The sequence below is a fragment of the Mus pahari genome, chromosome 10 (genome assembly GCF_900095145.1).
Source record: "Mus pahari chromosome 10, PAHARI_EIJ_v1.1, whole genome shotgun sequence".
NCBI classification, from domain to species: domain Eukaryota; kingdom Metazoa; phylum Chordata; class Mammalia; order Rodentia; family Muridae; genus Mus; species Mus pahari.
The window spans coordinates 89264344-89288371 of record NC_034599.1 but is presented as its reverse complement, the minus strand read 5'-3'; the positions used below and the strand labels follow the sequence as shown (position 1 = coordinate 89288371).

Genomic DNA, 24028 nt, shown 5'->3' with positions numbered 1-24028 from the left:
AATATGGAGGAAAGGCTTTTATTAATAACTATATTCTTAAATGTGTGACTTTGCTGCCTTCCATTGATAAGCAGCTATTATTTTGAGAATGACTTGCCTACCTGGGGTTACCCAATTTGGAAATGGCAGAGATCAGATTCATACTGTGTTTTCTAATTTTTCATTTGAAATAAAAAAAAATACTGGGGTTTAATATTGGGATCATGTTGATCGCCAAATGTTTAGGAAGGACTCTGTCTGGAAGCTTCATTCTCATGTTGCTGGACCTAGTGCTTTTTCTAGTCACTGTGTCTTTTTTCTGACTAGAGGAGACAATGTCTATATGAAATTTATATTTGATATTTATAAACTTTCTAAAATGTGTTCTGTGGTTAGCCTCAGCTGTGGGGCTCCTTAAGAGATTTCTTTGTGGTCAAAGGTGCCTTTGGTAACTGCCTCCTCAGCCCTGAATGTCCCTGGACAGTGGCGTGTGTTGCTTTCTGGTATGGAGACAGGGGTTGGTTGTCTCACGCCAGCCTTCTGCTTAATCACACGCTTTCAAAGGAGATAAAAGGAAAGAGCAGGGCGTATTGATATGAATAACATGGTTTACCCTTGAGACTGTTCACTGGGGGGACAGACACAGGTCTGTCATGACTATTCTCTTGCTATGAAGAGACACAGTGACCAAGGCAACGTATAGCAGGAAGCTTTTAATTTCAGTCTTGCTTAGTTTCAGAGGGTGATTCTGTGATCATCGTAGCTGGGGAGCACGGTGGCTGGTTGATATAGTGCTGGAGCACTTACATCCTCATCCACAGGTAGGAGGCAGAGGGAGAAACTGGGCCTGGTGTGGACTTTAGAAACCTCAGAGCCCACCCCCAGTGACACACCTCAACCAACAAAGCCAAGACCTTAAACCTTCCCAAACAGTTCCACCAGCTGAGAACCAGATTCTCACCTATCTGAGCCCTGTTGCAGCTGATCTCACTCAAGCCACCACAGGGTCCACTACCTGTGACAGCCACCAGGAAGAGCAAGGGAAGGAAGGGGGGACTCGGTAGAGGAGAGAGAAAAGGTAACTCACCAGGAGGCTAAGGAAAGTTTCAAAGTGGAGGTTCTCTGAAAAAGTGTGGCAAAAAAACCAAACCAAACCAAGACAAAAAACAAACCAAAACCAAAACCAAACCAAACAAAAACAGAAAAGGCACTTGGTGAAGGGATAGTGGGGACAGATGATGGGGTCAGGGAGCTTAGGACAAGGACCTGGAAGGCAGTGGTTCTAGGACTCTCCTTGCCGGGAGCCAGGAATGCCCAAAGAAAGACTGGTTCCAAGTTCCTTGTTACCTCTCCTAAATGAGCCTGGCCAGTGGAGCGAGGTCCAGGACAGCCAGGACTACACAGAGAAACCCTGGTTTGAAAAACAAAACAAAAGAAAACAACACAGAACCCAAAGAGGGAAGTGCAGTTTCCATGGTGATGTGTGACAGATGACAGCTTCAGGTAACAACACAGCAAGAGCTCGAAGGCAGGAAAAGCTGGTGGCTTCCTGAGGCTACAGGTATTCCAGCGTGTTCTAGAATATGAACAAACATCAGAGTCAGCTAGAGAGGTTGTTAAAAACCAAACCAAACCAAAACAAAACAAAAAAACAGGAAAAGAAAACCATTTCCATGTTTAAAAATGCTTTTGATTTGTCTTTGACATTTCATACTTGTAGATAGTGTATCTCGATCATAACCAACCAGAGAATTTACATGTTAGTAAATTCCCAGATTGTGCTGAGGACGTTGGCCAGGAAATCTCACTTCATTTCTGATCAGCTTTTGTCGGCAGATGTCCCATGATTCTGGCCACACTCCAACAACTTAGGGTCCTCATTGCAACTTGTTCTGTCCCCTCTCTAACAACGTAGGGGCCTCATTGCAATTTGGGGTTCATCTTCACAGTTTCGCACAATGGGCTCTCAGGGCTTCCTTATGGAGACTACTGGCCTGCCCCAGCGTGCTTGGTAGCTTTCTGGAACCGTGGAACAGGACTCTCTGACTCTGGATCCAAGGGTGAGCAGAGCCTGGCCCTTTTGCTCCTGTGTGTGTGATGAGCTTGGGGAACACTGTCTTTCCTCTGTGGCTGCTTTTGAGGGGCAGCAGATTCTCTAGGCCTCTTGAGCTCAGCTCTTGCTTTTCGAATGAATTTGTGATCCTAACGTTTGGAGTCTGATCTGTGAGGTCTTCTCTTTCCAGTTTTCCCAGTACAGAAAGAGGGGTTCTCTTAATGGTCACAGCGGTGTTCGCAGCTTAGGCCTTGGGTATACTTTTAGAATTTTTTGAGCTCCTTTTCTCCACAAACTATACATTTTTTTTTTTTTTTAATATCCGTTGCCATAGTTGCTGTCCCTTTGCACCACAGACCCAGGCAAACACTGTGGGTAATGATGCCATTACCGACAGTGTTACCCAGTTTTCCTTTGCCACGTGAACAAAATCGGAAGAGAGGATGTGTCTGCACGTGAATGAGAACTCCCAGAAGAGATCTGTCTGCAGTCACTGACTGGCTGATTAGAATCTCAGGAGAGTTTGGGATGTTGCCTGTCTATAGGCTAAGTTCTGGCCCTCCAAAATAGCCATTTGTTCATTTGTCCCTCTGTGTTGGAACTAACATCTTGTGACAATACGAAAAAACCAAACAAACCCCCTTTACAATCTGACTTAGCAGGCAAGTAACTTCTACCATCCAAAAGCCATCAGACAGCATTTTGAGCCTATAGGAACACTTCGTGCATCTCATTGTAAGGGTACCTCCAGACAAGTGGTTCCTCCTAGCCATGTAAGGATTTAATAGGAGGTAACCTGTCTTAAAGTACACTCCTCCATGAATAATACAGTTTGAAAGAGCACCTAAAGTGCTATATATAGTGTGTATATAAAGTGTATATATAAAGTGACTTAAGGTCTCACACAAATTAATTCATTATTAGATGTTTCTAATAAATGTATGCAAGCTGGTTATAATTCCAAAAGACACACAAATCTCAATCTCCTTCTCCCTCCCCCCCCTCTGTTTTTTGTCTCTAAAAATATATTTTATTGTGGGATTGGCAAGGTGGGTTGAGAGGGTAAAAGTGCTTGCTGTATAGGCCTGATGACCTGAGTTTGATACTCAGAACATACTATTGCACCCACACTTCCATGCATCCATGTGTGCGTGCACACACACACACACATGCACTAATAAACTCAATTTAGTGAGCTCGCCCTTCTTTTTGGTGCTGGGAGTTGAGTGCAGGACCTCTTCGCTGAGCTTCAGAGAGGTGGATGGCCTCGGCATTGTGATGCAGCCTTACGCTACTATTGGCTCTTCTGAGACTATCCTTGTAGCAACTTCTGTGTGGTTGGATTCTATCCTATAATAGGAGTTAGCCCTTTGGGACACCCACAGCCTGTCCACTACCCACCCTTCGCCAGTGAGTAGCCATCTTGGCTTGTAGTGTTACTGTGTTCGAGTAACCTCAGTGATATTCAGTTTAAAACTTCTGACATAATTCTGCAATTTTCCGTTTCATATTTTTTTGGATCATAGTTGACATGAGTGACCAAAACCATAGAAAGCAAAACCACAAATAAGAGGGGGAAACCATAGTCCCAAGATAGCTCCTGAAAACAGTGTTCTTAGTGTTCTACTGTTGGGAAGCCACACCGTGGCCGCAGCAACTCTGATAAAGGCAAACATCTAACTGGGGCTGGCTTATCGGTTAGGAGGTTTAGTATGTGAGCCTATGGGGCCATGCTTAGTCAAACCACCACATCGGGCCTGTTTTATAAATTAAACTTTCAGCAAAAGTTCTGTGGGAAAAGAATACTATAGATTTGGTGGCTCAGTGCTGTTTATGGTGTCTGGCGTCCAGTGGGTTTTAGGACTTCCATGATGAAAGGACAACTGAACTATTAACCCCAGGTCTGGGCTATGGACAGGAAGTCCTGAGAGCTATGTTAACATTTTCTTAGAGTGAGATGAATAACTGGAACTCAAAATAGTAAGGATTACTAGAAATTTTTAATTTATTCTAAATCAACTCCAGGCATGAATAAAGTAATATGTAGTAATAGTGGTTGACATGTAGGAGCTAATTCTTGCACGTGAAACTGACTTCACCTTTAAAATATATGAACACTCAATTTAAATGTTTTCTTATTGTGTTGAGGGAAACCAGATTCAAAGTAACTGGGGGAATAGCTTACAATAATGCTCAAAAGGTTGCTTATTAATGCACAGATTGCTGCAGTTCATTCTTCGTGCTGTAAGTGAATGGAGGAGTAAGAGGTTGTTTATTCTGTATCTTCCTGTGTAGACAAATGGATTATGCCATAGGAGATGGGCCTTAATTGAAGTATTGTTACTACGTTAACATCACCAGTGTGGTTAGATGCTTTAAAAAGGGAAAATGGAAAACAGTGTGGGTTTTTTTTTAAAGTTATTTTGTATTACTTTCTTTATTTTGTGTGTTAGTGTGTGCATGGTTTGTGCCATCATCCTATACATATTGGGTTTAGACACCAATGGCAGACAGTTCTCTCCTTCTAGTGTGTGGGGCCTGGGGATGGAACTCTGGTTGTCGCACTTAGCAGGAAACATATCTACCCATTGGCCCAATTTTCTAGTCATTAAGAGGGAATGACTGCATCTTGAAGCAGTATACAAAGGGGACGTATAAGATACCTATTTTTGCAAGTGAATATTTGTTAAGTATCAATGAAGATATCCTGCATACTGTTCCATATCCTGGGAACATATGAAGGGGCCCTTAGGTCATTCACGTTAATCTAATCTAATAAGGACATTGAGACACACTGGGGACTTGGGCACTGATGTTGAATGTTACAAAATCAGGCAGCAGGACTTTTCCAGGGAAATTAGAGGTTTCATATTAACTGCTTATAGTCAAAGTCTTTACCTTATGTAGTCTTCAATGTTTTTAGGGCATGCCATAGTGTTAGTTTTAAAATAACAGCTCTGTTAGATAAAGTACCATATCTCTCATCCACTTAAAGTAGTAGATGGTCAATTTTTAAGCTAGGTGTGGTGGTGCATGACTTAGTGCAGGGCTCCAGAGGCAGAGGCAGGCAGATCTCTGAGTCTGGGGCTAGCCGGGTCAACAAACTGAGTTCCAGGCCAAGTCAAGCTATATAGAAAAACTTTGTCTCAAACAGTCAAACTATTACCAAATATGGCTAATTTTAGACTATTTCTTTGCTTGTACTTGTTAGCGTCCTCTCTCCATCTCCAACCATAGCTCCCACGACCACCCTCTCTGTCTCCACGTGTAGAGACTTTCCTTATTATTTTTTTTTTACCTAGGGTTTTGTTTGTTTGTTTGTTTGTTTGAGATGGTCTTATATAGCCCAGGCTGGCCTCAAACTATGTGTTGCTAAGAATGACATGATTTTATTGTTATCAGAATCATTACAGTCAGACTCAGAGCCCAGGCAACCCCAACAAACTAGACCGGGCCACCCATTCTTAATAGTCCCGTTTAAGCAAAAGAAAACAAAAGCAAATATTATTTAAAGGCAGAAAAATAAGAGCTATTTATTCAATGTGGTCACACCTGCAAGAGGAACAAAGACACTTAGTGATCCCCACGTCCATCTTTGAGTCTTCACAGGAGATCTAGGTTTAAAGAGAGGACAGGAAGTATGTGTAGCTAAGCAGTCCCCATCAAGATGTGATCCTGCCGGTTGTCAGTGTCTTCTCCATGAGTCTCGTGCAGTGTGGTCTGACTTATCAAAACAGTGGAACACCTTTTCCAGGGCTCTAACACCAGGTTCCCAACCTTTTCTTTCTCTCAGTATGAGATGTCTGGGGAGATTCCAAAATCGTGGGGTGTATTGTGTTAATAGTCTGATAGCCAAAGGGAGGGACGGACAGAGTTATCTTAGAATATCTTCATTCCTGCCAGGATAGCTGGTGTGTCTAATTCTTCTGCCTCCACTTCTGGAGTGTTGCTATAGGTTTGCACTGCCTTGCCCATCCTAACTTTAAAATTACAAATAAATGGGTCATGTGACCCCTCTGTGGCAGGCTCACTGCACAATGTTTTCAAGATTCATCCATGTTGTATGTAGTATGTATTAACACTTACGGCTCTAATATTCCATTGTATGGCTACACCACATTAAAAGGATCTATTTGTTCCATCTGTTTGGAGTTTCCTCTTGTAGGCTATTGTCTTGAGCATGCTACATTAGAAACATAGACACTTTGCATCTTTCTACAATGTCAGAATTTATTGAATAATAATAAACTCATAGCCTATTTTCATTGGCTATAATTTACGACGTAGTCCTGATTCTTCCTGATAGCTGGCCACTGGCAAACAGGTTCTTTGATTCCAACCTGAAACACTAAAATGACTCAGGTCATACACTCTACTTGAGGCATACACACACAGATTAAAGAACACAGAGTTCAAAGAGGCCTACTGGAGGCCAAGGCAGAGATGAAGGGCTTTATTCAGACAGCTGTAGATACAGGGATGAATGGATGGATGGAATTTCTTGAGAGCACCATTGTGAACTAAAGCCCCGGGGACATTCAGGAATTCTCTGTCTTTTGATATCTTGAGTGTCCCAGCATAGAGAGATGACAGGTAGGTGTGGCACTGTTATTGCACTGTGAGGAGCTCTTTCGGTGGGGTCCAAGTGAGAATGTTACACTCTTCGTTGGACTGGTGTGGTCATTAAGCACTTGAGCCTCATATTTGTCTGTCTGTCTGCTTCTCTCACATACACATAGTTTAAAAAGAAAAACACAAAGTAAGTTTATGTCTTTTTTTTTGGACTTATTTCATTTTATATGTATGAATGTTTTGTTGGAACCACACACACACACACACACACACATATGTATGCCACATAATGATTGGTGCCTGTAGAGGTATGAAGAGGACATCAGGTTCCCTGGAACTGGAACTCGAGATAGTTGTGAACTACCATGTGAGAGCTGGGAATTGAAGTTTCATTCTCTACAAGACCCAGTGCCCTGAGCTGCTGAGCTATCTCTTCAGCCTCTAGGTAGGATTTTAAAGTGCCCCTGTGCCATTGGAAAACACAATGTACTCCCAGTCTACTTTGATACGTTTATAGGCGTTAACTCTTCATTTGCATAAGTAAGTCACCAGTCCATGCCTCATGATTCATGCGAGATGGGTGGTGTGCACACATGACTCGAAGTCCTCCTTTTTCTGTGCTTATATTCAAATGAAAGTGGTGGAGTCACTCAGGCCTTGAAGCCACTGTTTTATTGAATATGGAAAAACTCAGAGCAGGGTGGAGTTTGAGCCGAGCAGCCCTAATAAACGGTACTGATATGAGGATTTATGAAATTTTTTTGAGGAAAATGCCTTTGTTTTTATTTCTTAATTTAAAAATAAATCTATGTGTATAGTTATTTTGCCTGCACTGCGCATATGTCTGTACACCCTTTTTGTGGTTGCCCAAGCAGGCTAGAAGAGGATGTTGGGCCCCCTGTAGCTGGAGTTAAGGACAGTTGTGAGCCACCATGTGGATCCTGGGATATGTAGGATACTGGGTCCTCGGGTGGAGCAGCCAGTGCTCTTACCCGCTAAGTTATCTCTACAGACCCTGCTTTTATTTCTTGTGGTTATTTATAGTGTCCAAGGGGAAAATGCTGAGTCACATGGTAACTGAATTTCAAGGAACTGCCAAACTTTTCCAAAGGTGCTGTATCTCAGAGCAGTGTAAAGATGTTTATATTTCTCCACATAATACATAGTCACTAACATTTGTTAACATCTGTTTCCTTAATTATGGCTCCCATGCCGGGTGTGAGACAGTATTTCATTGTTCAAAAAAAATATTAGTAGACTTTATCTTTTATATGAATTTTCATAGAATCAAGCAAACATACAGAGTATTCCTGTGTCCCCTTGCTGGCACACAGTCCTATGAGTAATATCTTGCATAACTTCATGTTATAGTAGTCATAATTAATGTGCTTATATTGGTACATTGTTACTAAAATGCACAAGGTACTGACCATTTCCTTTGTTTCTCCTGGTGGCCTTTTGTCCCAGGGCCCCACCCACCCCACTTTAACTCTGCATCCTGGGCTCCTTGGGTTGCCTGGGCCCTCAGGCTCTCCTCGGGTTGCCTGGGCCCTCAGGCTCTCCTCGGGTTGCCATGATCTTGAGAACTTAGAGGAAGCACGCTGAGGCTGCAGAGTGCACTTGTGATGGAATCTGTCAGATTTTTAAAAAAGAACATGTGTGGTTTTTAAAAAATAAAAATGAAATAAACTGTGGTGATGTCGGTAGAATTTAAAAATACATAATCAGAATTTGAAATCAGTAAGATATGGTGGGTAGAAAATTCTCAGGCATTTGAAAAATTCAATTGCTTCTGGAAAAAAAAAAAATGAGCAGAATTGAATTCGAGGTGTATTTTCCTAGCAAGGGAGTGACTCCATTGGAGGAGGACCAGAGGTCACAGAGTTTATCTAGAGACAGCGGGGGAATCTCCTGACAGCACAAAGGTGCGTTTTCTCCTGTATTCACCGTGACAGACAGTGAGCAGACAAGGCTGTTTTGTATGTGTCAAGTCATAGTTAGATGATTAGCTTTTGGAGACATTCATTCCCCAGTTATGGAGGAGAGCCACCAACGTATGTTAATTCTAGAACTCTGCACCAATGCCTAGCGAAGAAGGAGGGGCCGTGGCTCTGAGAGGTAGAGATGTTTGGCTTCAGACACACTTTCAGGAGTAGAGCTGAGGTTTTCACTTCAGGAGTAGAGCTGGAAGTTTACTTAAAACAGGAATTGATGGACTTAGGAAAGAGTCCTTATCTTAATGGACCTGTGCTGTGGTCTGGGGAATTCAGCCTGTACAGTTAGCTGCACTCCTTTTGACTGCTAACAAAGGAGAAGCTGGCCAGCTTCGCCTGGCCCACTCCTCTGTTGCGTCAGACTGTGAATCAGTAACTCTGGCCACCAGTCTCCTGGAAGGACAGAAGAGTGAGCTGAAATATTTAGTGAAAATAAAATACTAATCCGTTATAAATGAGTTTTGCCATTAGCCCATAAAATTTCCAGTGTGTCTGTAGTTAATCGATTTAGCAATTTGATTTCCATTTCCAGATGTGACTTCATCTTTCTTTCAGTTCTTCAGGTGGGGGGCCTGATGATCAAACTGATTGGTTAATCCCATAGCCTTGTGTTTGGTCTCTTTCTGTGCCTGGCTCTCAGTGCTTTTCATTCACGGAGGAGGGAAGATCCGTCCTGAGCACAGGTGACCCACACCTTCCCATGGGACAAGGTCTTGGACTGAATAAAATGGAGAAAGGGAGCTGACGACACACACTTATCTTTCTCTGCTTCCTGTCAGTATGGGCAGCGTGATCAGTCACCGTCTGTTCCTGCCACCTACTGTCCCTGTCACGACCGAATGTATCCTCAAACTGGGTCAGAATATTACCCTCCCCCCCATTACTAGTACCTAATATAGAGCCATATATATGCAATTTAAGACTGTGCAAATCTAACTTTATATGACCCAGCACAAGGGAAGGCCTGGGCCAAGTAGTGGGAGTGGGTGGGTAGGGGAGCAGGGGTGGGGGGGGGGGATAGGGAACTTTCGGGATAGCATTTGAAATGTAAATAAAGAAAAGAAAAAAAAAAAAAAGACTGTGCAAATCTGTTGGCCACCATTTCTCAATGTAAGTTTAACACTAACTAAGCTCATAGCTTATTTTGGTTTGGTTTTGTTTTTTAACACAAGTGCTCTAAACTAATTCTCTTCTGGTGCTTTTAATGATACTTTTCCATAAAAAATGTACTACATGCCTGGCATGGTAGCGTGTGCTGTAATCTAGCACCGAGGAAGGTGAAAAGGAGGAACAGGACGCTGAGGGTCTCACTTGGGGTTCCAGGTCAGCCGGGGCTGCACAGCGAGACCCTGACTCTACAGACAAAACACTGACACTCAAGTGTCTCATCTGGTGAGGAGAAGGAGAGAAAGGAGAGAAAAAAATTGATGAAGTAAAATATCCCAGTTAGGGGACTGCTGCTGTGATGGAAGACCACGACCAAACTTGCAGAGGGGAGGGTTTACTTGACTTCTGTTCCCACATCACTGTTCATCATTGAAGGAATTCAGGACAGGAACTCAAACAGGGCAGGAACCTGGAGGCAGGAGCTGATGCAGAAGCCATGGTGTGGAGCTGCTTACTGGCTTGCTCATCATTGGTTGCTTAGTTGGCTTTCTTACAAAATCCAAGACCACCAGCCTAGGGATAGCACCATCCACAGGGTGATGGATCCATTAGTTTACTAATTAAGAAAGTGTCCTACACTAGTATTCCTCAACCTTCTTGATACTGTGACCTTTTAGTCATGTTGTAGTGACTCCAACCATAAAATAATTTTCATTGCTACTTCATAACTGTAATTTTGCTACCATTATGAATAGTAACGCAAATATCTGTGTTTTCTGATGGTCACAGGTGACACCTGTGAAAGGGTCTTTTGACCTCTTGAGGGGTCACAAGTTGAGAACTGCTGCCCTCGAGTGCCCTCCACCCCAGTCTTATGGAGACGTTTTCTTAATTGAGGCTTCCTTCTCTCAGATGACTTCAGCTTGTGTCAACTTGACATAAAATTATCCAACACTGGAATGCACACAATAAGCAAGGAAGCAGTACTAAATGATACAGAGGAAGAAAAAGAAAGATGAAGTAAGACCAACAAGCTAGACCACTCCATGGGGGAGAAGGAAAGGTTCGTGGGGGGATCATACTGCTAAGGCTGCCTCTCAGGAGCAGAGAGAAGCAAAATGGGGGGGAAGTCAGGTCAGTTTTATATGACAGTCAAGCATCCTGGAGGGTCTTGAGAGGAGGATACAGGCTGTTGAAACTGACCTGGAACTGGATGTCCTTGTCCCAGGTAGTTGACTTTGGGAAGTGTTAAAGGAGGTTCCTGGTTAAGAGAACCCTGCCTTTAGGCTTCTGTTTACCCAACAGCAAAATCTGAAAATAGAAAACTCTGTTTTCTTGGCCAGAGTCCTTCTGTACAGAATATTGTCACCAGCACTGTCATTTTGGGGGTTGCTTGCACCCAGCATCTATTACATCATTTCCTAGTTCTTCACCAGAAATTCTGTACTCTCAGTTGTCTTTGATTTTATTAATTAAATCTTAGATTAATTTTTCTAGTTGTGACCTCAGCTACATGTCATTTAAACCATAAAAATAAAGTGTCCCAGGAGCTGGAGAGATGGCTCAGCAGTTAAGAGAATTGGCTGCTCCTTCAGAGGTCCTGAGTTCAATTCCCAGCAACCACATGGTGGCTCATGACCATCTATAATGGGATCTAATGTCCTTTTCTGGCATGCAGGTGTACATGTAGATAGAACAAGCACTCATATACATAAAATAAATAAATCTTAAAAAAAAATAAAGTGTCCCAGTGCCTGCTGGGTTATTTGCTTTTCATATTTGTTCATTTTAATGTTAATGGTTGGTTATGTTTAGTGACTTGATTATATCTGTGCTTCATATGCGCCTGGCAGTTGAGCTTATTTAACTGGAAATCATCCAGTTCACTTTCAACCATCTTCCAGTCAGAATGGAGACCCACCCGCTTCGCTAATAAAATAGGCTGTCCTGGACGACTCTCCATGATCCATGAACTTGGTACTTCAGATCCAAAGGTTAGAAGCAAAAGGCAGATTTTCTAGATAACTTGAGATTAAGGAAAGCATCTTTTTGTTTCAGCCAACTGATTTGGAATTTTGGAATAAAACTGTGCCCTTCATGGTATACTTAGCCTCCAAGAGCTCCAATGGCTCCTCTCCCCCTTTTTCTTCTTCCCTAAACACGACCTCACTAAACACTCTGCATCCCGTACTGTTCAGGATGGAAACTTATTTCCACTAAATAGTTCATCTCTCTACATTCTGTTATAGGAATGAAAACACTGAAGATTTCAGAATGCTTATTTTGCCCAGATTTCCCCTAAAAATAGAAGTGTGGTGTGCTGGTAATCATAGGACCTAAGTGCTTTAAGGACTGTGCTGAAGCTGCTATAGCAACACCGGTGGCTTGGTAGGCTTTTGCTTCCCTTATGCAAATGAGAAGACAGACCCGTTGCACAGAAAATAACGTGGATTGCCCAGAGCACACCAAGAGGTCAGAGTGGATGCAGATCTGCTCATGTCAAACCTGTACAGTTAACCAGTTAGCTTGCTCTTAGATGGGCTAGCTTCCAAGGGTAACCTCTGACCGGAATCGCTTTTTGGGTCTTGCTTGGAGAAACAGGGTTTAGGGTGGTCGGGGGGAGAAGATGGAAATGCCCCCAGCATTACCAGCCATTTACTAGAGGACAAAATTTTGGAATTTCCTGTTTCTGTTCAGATTCCGGAGCCTCTCCCTAGAACTTCTGAATGGGAATCTTGGGGTCACTCCAGGGTCTGCTTGTAGGACTGCTAGTGAGAATGGCAGGGTCGCAGGAACCATCTCTGGGGAGTCATCCATTGACAGAGATAAGACAGAGGCCTTTGCTTGGCCTTACTGGTATTAACGGATAGGCGAAAAGCTCCGCTCCTCCTAGGAACCCAGCAATGGCTGCTGCAGCCAGGTGCTGCCTACAAAAGGACTGCTTGCTACTCCAGTTCACCCTCTGGCTCTGCTGTCCATGTGGACATTCTCTCTCTTCGTTCTTTTCTTCTCTGTACTCCCTTCTCTGCCCTCATGGCTCTGCTCCCTTCTGTCTACCCCACCCCTTCTCCAGGCCCTCATTCCCTCCCCTTTCCCCAAATAAACCTCCTTTATTAGGTCTGTTGCATGGCATGATTTCTCAGGGGGACACCTTGGCATGGGCCTGCGAGGCACCCCTCCCCATGAGCATTATACTTCATAACAATTGGGAACTCTCAAATATTTACGTTTTCATTCCCACCCTACCCCATCTTCCTAGTAGTAGCTGTTCCCTCTTGTGACCTGTCCACGGCCAAGCTGATAGAATCAGCTGAGTCCCTCACTTGCTCTCATTGCTACAGACCTAGCAGTGTAACTGACACACATTTATTACCTTCCCGTACTATAGGTCTGGAGTCTGGCTTAGGTATCACTAGGCAAAAGTCAGGACTATATTCCTCTCTAGAGGTTCCAGGGACGCATCGTTACCGGGGCTCATTGCAGATGTTGGCTGAAGTTGCTGCTCTCAGGTTCCCCTTCTTGCTGCACAGAGGTTATTAAATGGGGTTATTTCGAACATTGGAGGCCACCTGTATTGCTTTGTTCAGGTCGTCTTCTCTCCACGGTCAAAGTTCAGGACAATAGATTAAGTGTCTCTGCACTTTGAATCTTTTTTCACCTCTGATTTGAAAGATACTTGGGCCTGCATAGATAGGGTTATGTATGTATGTATGTATGTATGTATGTATGTATGTACATATCTATCTGTCTGTCTGTCTGTCTATCTATCTATCTATCTAATATGAGTCCCCTGCCCTTCACCAACAGCTTCAAAGGAGCCTGCAAAAGTGTGATTAAGAGCACTTGTCGCTTTTGCAGAGGACCTGGGATTAGTTCCCAGCACCCTCCTGGTGGCTCACCACCATCTGTAATTCCATTTCCAGTTGGACTCCTTCTAGCCTCAGGGACACCAAGTGTGCATGTGGTACACATGCCTACATAACAGGCAGCCACCCCCTACATCTAAAATAAAAGAATAAAATCTTAAACAAACAGAAAATTGACTTAACTAGGTATTTTTCTAAGGCAAAAAGAAACCCATGTCTTGCCAGTCTACAAAGCAAATAGTTTCAAGACTTAGAAGTCATGCAGAGCTGCAGCAGGAAGGGGAGAGGATCTACCCTGTGCCCATTTCTTTGGGAATTTAGATTTGGGGAAAGCATTCTGATCTGAAGCCACGTTTGTTTCATGTCACAGGCTGCTCCACCAACGTATCTTTGTTTGTGTTTCTTCACATACTTACCCTGCCCTTCCTTCTAGCCATATGTATTATAGTCAGAACAAGTTTGCTAACTACTTACTCTTAAGAAACATCCATCTTTCAGATGCTAAAAGTCTGGCATCTATTGGTTTTTCCCCAAGTTGCTGAATTAGGATGGTAAGAATCCCTGTGACCTGCCAGATTGTCAAAGGCTGATTTGGAGTTCTGGGTGGTGGCTTCTTCCACCTGTCTGTGAGGCACTGGAGAAGTCCCTGCAGCACACTGGCCATAGGAGACACTCAATAGCCACGGACTGAGCTGAGTTGAAGTACTGAATCAATATAACTTTAATTGAAACAGTATTATCTATATATCCAAGTTCCGTAAGATATGTGCATTGTTTTCTTAGAACATTCATGTCAAAAACTGCTGAAAGTCTAATATGCATGAACACAACTAGGATTGTTAAAGATGAGGTTTCTTATTCATATTTTACTGAGTATTGTGTTAATGCATATCCTATCAGATTACCTAGTAAATGTATTGAGTGCAAGGATGATGAAACTTTTCCTATTTTTTGAAATTTAATTAATCTAGACACGCAGGAACTGTTGTAAATTATAAGTATAGAGCTTGCTGAACTCACAAACTGTCACTTTTACCAAGTTCCTACCTGGGTAATCCTGTCTTGATGCTTCAGAAGTTTTAGAGAAATAGACATGGATGGAGGACTGGGGAGATGATGGCTCAGAAGGTATAATGTCTCCTGTGCCGGCAGGAGGACCACATCTAAAGCCAGGTGCGCAGCACATACAGAGCTGAGGGGTACTGAAACATGGGGCCCAGGAGGTTGCTGGCAACCTAGCAGAAATAGGAGCTCTAGGTTCAGTGACAGGCCTTGTCTAAAAAATGAGAAAGAAGATGTCTAATGTCCACTTCTGGACTACATGCACACACAATTACAAGCTGTGCACACACAGTATAGAAAATATTCTTCCAGACACTGTGACAAAGCTTTTAGAAACAGATCTCCATGTGTGTGTGTGTGTGTGTGTGTGTGTGTGTGTGTGTGTGTGTGTGTGTGTGTGAGAGAGAGAGAGAGGGGGGGGTATGATGGAGGTTAGAGGACATGGACATCTTGCAAGAATTGATTCTCTCCTTCTAGCATGGAGGTTCTGTGGACTGAACCAAGGTTATCAGGCAAACATCTTTACCTGCTGAGCTATCTCATTAACCCTTGACATAAAAGTTTTATTTTCAGTAATTAATGTATACTGTGATCATTGGAATTATGGTCCCCTCAAATATTCACAGATATTGAAACCACATTATAAACTTGGCCTTATCAGTAACATAGTGTCACTTTGCTTTATACAGTTTTTATCAGTAGGTTTTTTTTTTTTTTTTTGAGACAGATTATCATGTATTATGGGCTGGCCCCAGACTTGCTGTCTAGCAGAAAAACCTTGAATTCCTGATCCTTATGTCTCTGCTTCCCAAGTGCTGACGTTACACACTTGTGCCACTGCCTGGCTTGTTATTGCTACGTTTGAGATAGTGTCTCATGATATTGCTCAAGCTGTCCTCAAACTCCTGGGCTCAGGTGATCTTCTCCCCCTCAGCTTTCCAAGCAGCAGGAAGTACGGGTTCAGGTCTCCATTCCCAGTTCCTCTACACACCTTTCACTGGGATCCAGTCATTGGATTTTCTCTGGAAATTTGGTTGAGACTTCCAGTAGGTATTCAAGAAAAAACATTGCTTATCTTTCTGCTCACAACAGTTCCCAACAGAGTAGACAGTGACGTTTCTTATAAATAGAATGGAATGTGTACAATTTTGGAGAAACTGGATTCAGAACTTTGTCCCTCATTCCCTGTTTTGTCTCTGTTCAAGGGTGCTTGCTGAAATGTTTTCTAAGAACAAATCCATTTGAAACCACCTTGGTACCAACTTGAAGGCTTAGAAAGATCATGGTACTGTCAGACTGTATGAACTATTATGAAAAACATGTTTTTTAAAAAAAATGTTTAATAACACAAATAATTTTTATTTCCTTTAAAGGAAGACCATTTTTACTTATGTGTAAATGTGTGTGTGTGTGTGTGTGTGTGTGTGTGTGTGTGAGAGAGAGAGAGAGAGAGAGAGAGAGAGAGAGAGAGAGAGAGAGAGAAAGAGTTTGTGCTTATCTATATTAGAGTTACAGGTGTTTATGAGCCATCTGATGCGAGTGCTAAAATCCAGACTCACATCCTTTGCAAGAGCAGCAACTAAACAGCTAAGCCATCTTGCCAGGCCCCTCCCTCTTTTCTCTCTTTTTGTTTCCCAAACCTAGGGAGTCCTATAGGCAAGTACTGTACCACTGAGATATATGACTAATCCAAGGACATTAAATTTTAATTAAAAAATGATTGCACGTATCACGGTATCTGTAACATAGGGACATTTTAATAAAAGATTATAATGTATTTTAATGTGAAGTACACCTCCTCCTTCCCCGTATCCTTTCATGGGAGGTGTTTTTTTTTTTTTTTTTTTCTTCCTGCAACAAGATTTCTCAGTATAGCCCTGGCTATAGAACCCACTCTGTAGGCCTGGCTGGCCTGGAACTCAGAAATCCATCTACCTCTGCCTCCCATGTGTTGGGATTAGCTAAGTGGTAGGTCATGGTGCATACTTTTTATCCCAGCACTTGGGAGGCAGAGGCAGGCGGATTTCTGAGTTTGAGGCCAGCCTGGTCTACAGAGCAAGTTCTAGGACAATCAGGGCTACACAGAGAAACCCTGTCTCAAAAAACAAAAGCAAAGCAAAACAAAAAAAGTGTTCACCACCACACCTGGAAAGAACTTCCTAATAATAGGAATAATAGATAAACTATATATAGCAAATAATAGTAAACTATATATACCAATCTAAAAGAGTATGCACACATAGAAAAAATACTGGACATTTTTTTTTTTGGTTTTGTTTTTTTGAGACAGGGTTTCTCTGTATAGCCCTGGCTCTCCTGGAACTCACTTTGTAGACCAGGCTGGCCTCGCCACCACCGCCTGGCTAATACTGGACATTCTTAACACGGACTATTTGTCCCCAAATGGTATGCTTGGGAGCAATTTAGATTTCCTTATTTTATAAATAAAATTTTCTACATTTTCAAAATTAAAAAGAATAACTACTTAGGATCTATTTTTGAAGAGCCACGTAGGACAGATACTTGATTTTCTTTCTTTGTGGGAGAGTGGTGGGGTAGATCAGACTTGATCAGTACATGGTTTGCTCAAGAGGTAAACACAGTTTCCTACCACAGTGGTCAAATTGCAAACATTATAAATGATCTTTTTGAAATAGTGGGGTCTTTATTTTTTTATTTTTCGGATTTATTTTAAATAAATTAATAAATTATATATTAACTTATTAGATAAAATCATCCTATTATGCTAACTTTTTTAATATAAACATCGTACAGGTAGATTAAGGTAGCTACTGAAACACCCGGCCAATCCCAAATTCTTGTATAATGGCCATTCTGAAGCTGTGGCTCTTCACTTACTTAGGGTTTTACACTTTTGCTATCACTTACATCTTTATGTACTGTCCCATCATTTAAAAAAAAAAATTACTATGACAAATTGAAGCTAGAAAAACAGTTAGCCTTTGTCTTGGGGTTTCTATTGCTGCAATAAAACACTTTGACCAGAAGCGACTTGGGGGGAAAAATAGGTTTATTGGGTCTACATATCCCAAGACACAGTCCACTGGGGGAAACCAAGACAGGAACTCAAACCAGACAGGAACCTGGAGGCAGGAGCTGCTGCAGAGGCCATGAGGGTGCTGCTCACTGCCTGCTCAGCCTGCCTGCTTTCCTCCCACATCAGTTACGGATTAAGACAATGCCCTACAGGCTTGCCTTAGGAGTGCCTACTGGCCACTCTTATGGGAGCCCTTTTTAAGTGGAGGATCTCTCTTATAATGGAATTTTCAGTGCAAGAGTGGTTACTTCATCCAACTTTCTATTGACTGTTAGGTCTCAAAGAAACTCAGGACAGATGACTGAGGTGCCTATTTAACATGGCGCAGAGGACTCTGGTTGCAGGTCCCCCTCAGTCCCTACTCACAAGTGGCTGTTACAGAGTCATCCTGGGTGGCATGAGGCACCTCCTACCCTAAACCTCTCCAGTCCCAGACTTCACTTCTCTCTTCTCCTGTGGAGCCTAGCTATTTTATTTGGGCCGTGCACTCTCCTGCTTCTCTTGGCTTCTCTTGGCTTCCTCCTCTCTCCTCTCTTCCTGTTTTGCTCTCCCATCTCTCACTCCTCTCCTGGCCACACTCAGTCTGGAGTTTTCTAGATGCCCCTGGCTGTGTTCTCCCTCATATCTACAATAAAACTTTCTCCTCAACCATACCTTGGAGTAGTCATGTCTCATTTTTCATTCATTTATGAATTCCCAAAGACAAAGCCCTCCGTGCTCCCCCAAATTTTCTGAGCCTGTGTTGGAAACAGACTGGTAAAGTTAATCTTATGTCCCAGAGCTATCCCAGAGTGGTTCTGGGCCACCCAGACATGATATATTTCCTTATATTTGTCTCTAGGAATTCTGTCTTATTTTTCTAATTCAATCAGCTTGTGGCCATATAGAAGAGAGTAACTATTTAAATGCATGTGTGTATTTTCATTGAGACATAACGTAGTAATAGTAGATTGCATCTGTGTTATGTAGCTATGTTTTGACAAGTGTATATGTCCATGAAAGTCACCACAATCAAAAATACCCAATATTTGCATTGCTACTGAAAGCCCCCCCCCCCCCCGCCGCCGTCCCTTTGCATGCTATTCCTAGGTGATCTCTATGTTCTGACAAGGGCCACTCTGCTGTAGGTCACCACAGGTTAGTTTGCATGTCTAGAATTTCAGAGTTTTATAAATGAATTTCTAAAAGTGCATCTTGTAACGTACTTTTATTTTAAAGACACTTGTAATTTCAACATTACTTTTCCTTTCACTTTGGAAAGCTGTTTTGTAACGTCTACTTTTTATGGAGGCGTCATAAAGGACGTTTCAGAATGAGCCGCAGCCATTCCATAAACATGACTGTTGAGTAGATAAGGAGACTGTACTTGGGCCAGTTCAGAAGTAGACTTGGACTCTAACCCTTGAGGCTTACCACTAGCCTAACACTGCGTAAATGATACAGTGTTTCCAGTTACCCTTTCAAGTTAGTCCAGAGACGCTGGAGTTGGAATAGTTTTTCTTTCTTTCTTTCTTTTTTTTTCTTTTTTGTCTTAACACAATTTCTTAATTTTTTTTCTAGGAAACACAAATTAATGCTAAATGTTAATGTTTTTTCACATGATTAAAAATATTGGCATTTACAATTAAAGCGACAAAGGAATATTTATAAAAATAGTGTGGGAATTCATAGCTCAGTCCTGTTTCACTGTTCCAAGGAGGTGAAGTCTCATTGTGCATTTTAAGTACTCTAGGCTGTTGTAGATTAGAAATGGTGATGACGTCTACAGTTTTGCCTCTTAATATATTTCTCCAAAGTTCCAAGCCACACCCATGTTCTAGGTTGGCCTTTCTACCTAGGCCAAATTCTTTTGAGATTAAAATCTGTAGTAGTAGGCAGAACATTTATTTCAGCATAGAGCGAGTTGCTTGTTCTTTGGTCAAACACTGACTTTTGCATATGACCATCCGAGGATAGGCACAGCTCAAGACAGGCTGGATTTTAAAGCTTCCGAGAGTTTGTTTTTCAGGACCCCTCACTGCCAGGCACTGAGTAAGACCTGAGGAAGCAGGTACGTATGCAAAGCATGTATGCAGACTCTAACCTTCTGCTAGGATCAGGGACTCAGACACGTCTGCTGGTGTTTCTGTGTGATTGTTAAATTGAGTTATAACTGCCATACAGAATTTCTCAGCAAGCTCTTCCTTTCTCTGGGGTTATTTTGTATAATCAGTCCAGAGAATATTTGATATGATGGTCACACCGTTCTTAATCATGTCTTCTAGGTTGATAAGAAGGAGGGCTTTGGGATTTTTTCAGGGTTAGATTTAAAAATTATACATAATTCTTGGTTGGACTTTGATATTTTCTTTTCAGGAGTGGGTCTGAACTATTTGAGAAAGGCAGAAGTAACTGAATATTCACTTGGTGTTGCCTTCTGGAAGGTATATTTACCGTTGCTTTGAAGCCTGAGGCTTTCGGGCCAGTGATGTCTCTTAAAGTCTATAGTTCTATTGTGGATAAGCACAATTCTTTTTTTTTCCCTGAAGAGATTCTATGGTTATGTTTTTAAAAATGCTGAGAGCGGGCAGTGCCAGGCCGTGGTGTTGAGTCTGGGCATCTAGGAGTGAGAGAGTATCTGCATTGTAATAAATTCTTTATTTGTATTTGGCTTCTCTAAGTCTTGAAAAGCCAAGATTAATAGATAGATTTCACTGTTGCATTGACTTGGGGACAGCAATTTATGTTTTTTTTTTTGTTTTTTTTTTTTTTGTTTGTTTGTTTTTTGTGGAAAGTTTCCTTTTAAACAGTTTCTGTGAGCATGTCACCTTTCACCCTGGTGTGTCAGGCTGTTTTCTTGCTAAAGCAGAAATCGAGCAGTTCCCAGCCCACGTAAGGCTGAGCGGGTCTTGAATGGTGTATGTCAAGCATATCAAGGAACCTTGGAAAGTGATACAGCCGGCAGTTTGAATAGGTCCTAGTGTGGAAGAATGGAGGTCTTGTTCCTTCTCAAAGTGGAGGAGCCTTTCAGAAGTGACGCATGCTCTTATGCGCAGGGACCTGCGACGCAGACACCTCGGGATGAAGTTAGGACTCACCTGCTCTGCTTTGGGAAGCCCTCAGACATTTAAAGCATTTCTGTATGAATTACAGTGTCCAGTTACTCTGTGGCTCTTCTTAGGGAGGCCAACACATTATGACAAGCTAACCCTGGAAAGTGATTCACCATAGAAAAATGTCACACAGTTTAAAAAAAAAAAAAAAAGGAACAAAACCAAGCCAAGCCCTCCTCGGGGCTTTCTTTGGAAGCCAAATTGATTTTCCTATGTCATGCCCAGACTTCAACAAAGGCTGGATCCTTGTGCAGCACCACTAATAATGAACAAGCCCGTCGCTCAATTGTGTTCTTGTGGAGCTGGGGGGAATAGCATCCCTTTATGATCCCCAGTTTAGATCAGCTTACCACCCAAAGCATGATATTTGATGACCCTTATTAGGTTACTTTGAGTAGCTACAAATGTTGTTCACGGTGTAGCCTTATCAAACCTTTTGAAAAAGTTCACATCCTCACGGGGCGCAGTCCCCGCTGGAAAGGGTTCTGGTGCTGGGATCCTGGTAACAGGAGTCTGTGAGACTGGGCAGCACTTGGACCACAGAGGTGCAGAGAACGCTCACATTTTCAGCTAGCAAGTGTGCTTTCTGAGGACTGGCCTGTTTTTTTCTTTTTGGTGTTGAATTTTAATCTCAAACTTAGTGTTTCTGGGCCTGAATTCTTAAAAGAATGGAAGATTATGGCTGTTTTTGATTCTGTCCTCAAAAAAAAAAAAAAAAATCAAGGTTTCTATTTTTTCCTCTCCTTCTAAATGATCTTCTGGATGCGGTTCTCCCCAGCAACTCACAGAAGAGCGGAAGAGTTCAGCAAACCACAAGAGGCAAATGATACAAAGGTGCTTTCTATTTTTTTAAGCCTCATTTATAAAGTAGGAAGCTGGTTTGTTTCTTCCAAAAGTCCCTCTCTCTTAAAAAAATTAATTTAATCTCATTTTATGTCCATTGGTGTGAGGGTGTCAGATCCCTGGAACCAGAGTTACAGATAATTGTGAGCTGCCCTGTGGGTACTGGGAATTGAACCTGGGTCCTCTAGAAGAGCAGTCAGTGCTCTTAACCACTGATCCATGTCTTAAGCCCCCAAAAGTCCCTCCTATTGATCCTCAGTATTTTAATGTTCTTCTCATCAGTAAAACGTGTGGGCATATACCACTTCCACATAGCAGGCTGTATGGAATGACCTCATGCTCTGAATATGAGCTTCTGCAACACAGATACATTGATTTTTTTTTTTAAGAATGAGAATGAGGAGCTGGAAAGAAGACTCAGTGGTTAAACACACCCAGTGCTCTTGTAGAGTACCTGGGTTCAGTTCCCAGCACCCATGTGATGGCTCACAACCATCCATAATTCCAGATCATGGGGCTGTCCACCATCTTCTGGCATCTGTGAGCACTGCATACATGTAATGCATACATACATGACTGCAAAATAATCACACGTGTAAAATTAGATAAATCAATCAATCCAATCTTTTTTTTTTGGGGGGGGGGACCAGAATTGAAATGGAGGCAGCATCCTTGCTTAAAAACTATTTCACCATTCATTGGATCTGGGGAAACAACCTATGGTTTTTTAGAAAGACAGTTTCCTTAAGAAGCTAGAGTAGTTTGAATCATCTTGATCATTTTGAGGTTTTTTTTTTCCCAATACATTGTCATATTTGCGTATATTTCATTTTCTAGTATAGAGAAAAGGGAACACTGTTTGCTCATTTAGTGAGGGTAGGTTAGGTGTCACCTGGATTGTACAGTGTCCTAACCCCCTCAAACAAGGTATACACAAAATGCACATTAGTACAAATACAGGTATACACAAAATGCATATTAGTACAAATACAGGTACACACAAAATGCACATTAGTACAAATACTAAAAGTAAAAAGAAGGAAGGGAGGAAGGAAGGAAGGAAGGAAGGAAGGAAGGAAGGAAGGAAGGAAGGAAGATGGCCCACTGTACAACCTATTAAAAAATATTTTAAATAAATTGTGTGTGTGTGTGTGTGTGTGTGTGTGTGTGTGTGTGTACTTGCACACAAGTGCTTACAGAAGCCAGAAGAGGGCACCAGATCCTTTGGAGCCTGTTATAGGAAATTTTAAGCTGCCCAAAGCGGTACTTGGAAACTGAGCTTCGGTCTCAAGCACTGAGAGAGTAGCAAGCATTGAATCTTGTCTCCTGCTCCCAACCCTTTCATCATGGAACACCTTCTCCCCTCCTCTGGCATCCCTTGTGGAACGCCTTAGCCTCTCCCTTTAGCTGTTTGTGTCATGGAATCATCTATCACAAGCACTGAGCTCTACTGAGCTGTTGAAAATATATGTTAAAAATTCATAAAGCTAAACCAGATGCCTTCCCTGTCTCTAGTTTTAAAAGTAACCCCAAGCTTTGCTAATATTTATCTTTTGCTCCCTGGTAGAGACTGTCGTTCTCGGTGACCATGTTGTGTTCTTAGGAAGCAATAGTGTGGTCTCAGTGCTCTCATCTATGAAAAGATCAGGTCAGAGTAATTGAAGGTGCCAAGGTGTTTGCTGTTGTCCATTGCCTTATCTGGGAAGAAGAGGTGGGGTGTTTAGCCTGTTTAATATAGGACTTTCTCTTAGAAACTTCTTCCCAGCAGTGGGAGTTGCTAGAGGGTAGCTGTAGGCACAGTCAGTCTAAAAGGAAACAGTAAGTTCAGAGATAAAGTAATACAGCAGTATGATTTGCTTTCAAGTCAAAACCTTAGAAATGTTGGTTGCACCGAGTCAGAAATATAGGCACCTCCCCCATCTCCACGGCCACTCAGGAAAGCATTGTCAGAACTCATGCTTAAAATATTCCTCCCTTCATCTGTCTTCCTGTGGTAGTCACGTGTACATTAGTCAATAGACTTGTCACTGTGATTAAGTGTAGGCATATCTGCCACTTACAAACCTTGTCTGCTTACTGATATTGTCCTTATACCAAGTGACTCCTGCAGATCAACTTGTTCATTTAAAATGTCGAAGAGGGGCTGTGGGGATGCTTCAGTGGGGAAAGCGCTTGCTGCCTAGGCACAAGACCTGAATTGTGATCACCAGCATTGATTCAAAGAGCAGGCAGGCATGGCTGCTCATGCTGTGGAGGCAGAGGCAGAGGCAGAGGAGGCAGAGGAGGCAGAGGAGGCAGAGGAGGCAGAGGAGGCAGAGGAGGCAGAGGAGGCAGAGGCAGAGAGGCAGAGGCAGAGGCAGAGGCAGAGGCAGAGGCAGAGGCAGAGGCAGAGGCAGAGGCAG

General features: G+C 42.4%; 1 protein-coding gene across 2 annotated transcripts in view; it reads left to right on the top strand.

Annotated features, from left to right (window-relative positions):
- Nucleotides 1–24028, top strand: part of Pls1 (plastin 1) — a 94488-nt gene that overhangs the window by 8959 nt on the left and 61501 nt on the right. Inside the window, exon 1 of one of the 2 annotated variants that reach the window (XM_029543745.1) lies at nt 19651–19741. The exons of the other annotated variant lie outside the window; for it this stretch is intronic. The gene's annotated coding sequence lies outside the window, so the exon portion shown is untranslated. Of the gene's footprint in view, nt 1–19650; nt 19742–24028 lie in introns of those variants that run through there. 2 annotated transcript variants of the gene reach the window in all.